The 4561-nt window shown below is 39.5% G+C and overlaps 1 protein-coding gene across 1 annotated transcript in view; it reads right to left on the reverse strand.

Annotated features, from left to right (window-relative positions):
• LOC104523952 (inorganic pyrophosphatase 2, mitochondrial) overlaps positions 1-3758 on the reverse strand; it is a 35563-nt gene extending 31805 nt beyond the window's left edge. The window contains exons 1-2 of the mRNA XM_010166689.2: positions 3700-3758; positions 2073-2117 (exon numbers count right to left, since the gene is read on the reverse strand). The gene's annotated coding sequence lies outside the window, so the exon portion shown is untranslated. The remainder of the gene's footprint in view (positions 1-2072; positions 2118-3699) is intronic.
• Positions 3759-4561: the final 803 nt, after the last annotated feature.

The following is a 4561-nucleotide window of genomic DNA, read 5'->3' on the forward strand; positions in this document are numbered from 1 at the left end:
GACTCGTGCAGAATTACCTCCACTTTCCATAGCTAAACAGCCATCTGATGAAGACCAGTTCAGCAGAACTTAACACTCACTCTTAAGAGGGCTTGCCCTTGTCGAGAGTAACAAATGACTGCCACCCTAAAAGCACAAGTTTTAAAGATGCCACTGTGTTTCCAGAGCAAGAGGAACTATCACCTTTGAATTCTGTCCAAATTCAGTGCAAGGATCAACTGAACACCAGGTATCAATAGTAACCGTTGCATCCCCAGACAAGAGTAAGGGGTACAGTGCTTCAAAGGTCTTCAGTAACCAGTACATGGCATTAAATTCCTCATTTTTCCTTTATCTCTTGATTAAGCTGTTTTCCCTATATACAAGCACACAGGGAGGCATTTCTCACCAGGCTAAGGTGAGTAAAGCTGGTGAAAAGCCTAGGATAAGAAGAAACTGCTTTCCTGAACACAAAGATCCCTCTATTTTCTCTCTTCTCTCCAACTCCCAAAGAAGATGATGAAAAAAGTTTTCCAAATGATTTGTATTCTTGCATTTCACCATATAACTAAAGACCAAGCACGTCTGGGAAGCCTGTAGCCTCCACATTTGTTTGATTACTCACATCAGAAGCCCACAAAGACTGGAACACACATTTGCCTTTGCTCATTTTCCATAGTTCTACTAAACCACAGTCCAGAGCTCTCTCATAGCAGGAGTTATGTGAAACAGCTCTGGAGTCTACACTGGTGTAGGAAGCAAGAGCTGCTCAGCCTCACTAGCATTTTTTCCACCACTCCATAGGCTGACCCAGAGATCAGAAAAAGAGCACTAGAAAGGTGGTTTTCAACAAGCTATCATGCTTCCCACTACACAGACAAACGCAGTTTTGAACAGTTTTAGACACTGCATAAAACAAGCTTTGCATCTTTGCAACCAGCAGGTACTGTCACAGTATTCATAAACAGGTAAGAAAGAACATTTGACTTTCAGCAAGAGCAGTAATTAAAAATCTATGTTGCAAACCAATGATTTTTGAGGAAGGCTACTGGCACATACTCTTTCTCCTCAACAATTCCTCTTTCAGGCATGATTCAACGTCTACTAAATAGTACATAAATGGGCAACAAGCAACAGGAAAACTAAAAAGCATTACCTAGGCATTGTAGCTTAAATGAATCACAGGGCAAAGGGAGAGGATACACATAGTACAGGATTGTGTGGGGGCTGCTGTACAGTAGATGAACCAGTGTAGATGAAGCCCTACTTGCAAAACTATGAGAACCCAGACAGTTAGGGCAGTTCTTTCACATCAGATGGGTAGTTACAGTTTTGCAATATGACTAGTCAAACAGATACTCAGAAGATAAAGGTTGGGACACACATAGAAACATCACGGCGTTAAAGCATAGTTTGCTCCTTTTTCTTTCACTTTCTTCCGCTAATTTTTAGGTACTCCTATGCCAGGGAAAGCACTGCAAAAAATGCTACATTTTTTAAAAGACACTTACATAAACAAATCTTGTTTCACAGAAAAAGCCTGAGCAGACTTTTCATGGTTTTTTGGGTTTTTGTTAGGTTTGAGAGCTGGTTAATGCTGAACCTTTAGCAGATGTGATTTTCTCTCCTTGGGCTTCCCAGACAGGTACCAAAAACAACACATCTGCAGCTCTAAAAAGCAGATACCAGGTCTAATTTCTCCCCTACCATACTTACGATTTAATTACATACCAAAGATTGTCCACAGTCAGAGCATAATTACTACTTCATTAACAGAGGGTTTTTTGCAAATGTTTCTGAATGCAAGAGCCAAAAAGTTAAGATACCTACACTGCAATAGTCACAACAAACCTTTCAATGAGCGTCACATGAGTGTTTGCCTTTGAGAACATCTTGATGAATAAAAGAATGCTGACATTTCTGGCCCATTCAAAGAGGAGAATATTAAATCCTTAAGCTTTCTCTTCCTAAAGACTTGCATTAGAAGAGATGTAAACTATATTCAATGAGAGCAAGTTCACTCTGCAGAATAATGAAGCAATGCTGGAAAGGCAATAGAGTGAATAGTAAAAAAAAAATAACCTTAGCAATACCTCACTTCCAGTAGTTTTTGACCTCTTTGCAGGAATCTCTTTATCCTACAGGGAAAGAAAGAGTGAAGTAAAGTGTATAAAGAACATTAGAGAGCAATACTGTCTTCACATAAATACAGACAACAGTAGTTTTCAACGCAACTGAAACATCTCTTCTTGAGCATAAAGGCCTAAACTATAACTTTTAAAAGTAAGTACTCGGTCCTGTTTCACTGTGAAATTATAACCTTCCAGATGTTAACAGGGGAAGGTAAAAACGTGCAAGGACACATCCACTTTCTCACAGCTACTAAAAAATTTAAGCAGCAATTTAGCCCTGTCCTCAACTCATTAAAAATACAGCCATCCTTCTGTCCAGCTGGAAAGATAAAAACCAAACAAAACCAGTGCAGAAAATAAGGCTGGAGTTAACCAGACATCGTAACCATCATAAAATAAAGTCCCCAAAGCTTAGAGCAGGGGAGAGAAAGAATGTAACATACAACTCCTCATGTTGTCCTCTTGCAAAGAAAGCAAAATTAACAGAGACCTTCACAATGGTCCCCTTTCAGACGTCGCCATACCACAATTCAACCTACAGGAAAATCACAGCCTATAATCCACCCCTCCAAACCATAAACTCTAGATGCAGGGGCAGCAAGGCCCCCAGGTAACGTGTGATGAAAATGCCCATTGCTTTTCCAGCTATATTACCCACTGAACTGAGCATCTTAGTAATGATCCTCTGAAAGAGACTTACCTGTTCCACTGACTAATACACTTAGGGTCTGCTGATCAAACAGGTTTCATGCATATTTTTAATCTCTCATTTTAAATAATTCAAGATATTGGTTCATTAGTTCTGAAGTCCCAATCTGAACACATTACAACTGCTGAACTTTCTCACCACTCATATCTTCCATAGAGACCCAGCAACAAATCAAGAAAATGGCCAAAACCCTCCCAACTTGTTTGTGCAATAAGCATACCATAATAAGCAAACCTAAGTCCAAACCAGAGACTGGCAGTTCCCACGGGTGACACATAAAACAGGCGTTTCACTATCGCTACAATGAAACTCCAGGGAGTGTGGCTAACAAGACGTGAAAGTGCTCAGCTGCACCTCACGCCTCGGAATTCTCCAAAGGTGCAATTATCACTTCTCCCCTGGGCATTGTTGTTGGCTTTCAATTATCATGTCCCTTTTGGGAATTAAAGAAATACAACCAAAGTTACTTAAGTGTGTGCTGTACGCTTTTAATCACAGATGTAGAAAAACGCCACTTTAAAAAGACTAATAGTAGAAAATGAATTCCAGAGCATATAAACACAAACCTTAAACAGAGGAGAACAAGACACAGTGAGGGTTCCCCCCTGCCCTCAATCATTTGGAGACTGAGAGAGACACCTAGGCTTCTCTACATAGTAATCATTACATTTCACTGCAAGTTGCTGAACTCAGCAGAGAAAATTTGGCAGAGTTATCATGCCTGTATTACATAAAGAATCAGCCTGGGTTAAAATGGTCCTTTCTGGTGCTACACATTTGCTTGTTAATTGCTTTAAAAATGCTTTTAAAACCTGCATTAAAACCAACAAAATTGTTATCGCTTTGAAATTAATTGTGTTTCAAGGTATAAACACATACCTCTTTAGATCCAGCAAACAGTGGAATGTCATGAAATGGGGAAATATATTTACCATCTGCATTCTCTGAAACACAAACCAAAAAAGTAGCATTACAAATCTAAAGATATGCCATAAGATGTTGGTATTGGCAACTATTATCCATTACAGAAATGTACGATATGCCACAACTATGCATTATTTAAATTTTTCCTGAAGTTTATTTCCAAGGACTAAAAAATAACCTACACACAGGACAAGAAATTTGATTGTTTGACAAGGATTCATTACAGTCAAAATTATTGCTTTAGTATTCAATACCACACTTCTCTTCTGACTACATGGCAATACAAACTATGTAAAGATGAGAAGATCCTTTTATTCTCTTTTCTTCTCCTCCCCAGCAACACACAACCATTAATGGAAGGAAAAAAAATACCAAGGGCACCTCCCTTCCTTGAGTGATCAGTGCATTCATCTGGGTTTCTAGCAATACTGCCCTTGTGACTTCACTGTATTTCTAACAAATTGAGTTTCATGACCACAAAAAGAAAATCCCCTAACATAACAGGATGAAATCTGAGGAAGAGAGTAAGCGAGGGACCGGTTAACAGCTCAGTCCCTAGAAGTGAAGCACCATGCCTTGAAACCAGCAGAAATTGACATTAACTTAATGGGTGCCCGATCTGCACCTCAGCCTTGCTCCCACTGTAGAAAGGAACAAAATTCACTGGAGTGGGAGCTTGAGCTTTTCAGACTACTAGGAAACCTTTCAACATAGCAAAAGTCCAAGTATTACATCAAAACAGAAACACTGCCAACAACATAAAATGGTAACAGAAATCTCAAGGAGTTTCTCCTCTGCTAGCACCCCTATTCACGGT

This window comes from Antrostomus carolinensis, unplaced genomic scaffold, assembly GCF_000700745.2.
Source record: "Antrostomus carolinensis isolate BGI_N321 unplaced genomic scaffold, ASM70074v2 scaffold6414, whole genome shotgun sequence".
NCBI classification, from domain to species: Eukaryota; Metazoa; Chordata; class Aves; order Caprimulgiformes; family Caprimulgidae; genus Antrostomus; species Antrostomus carolinensis.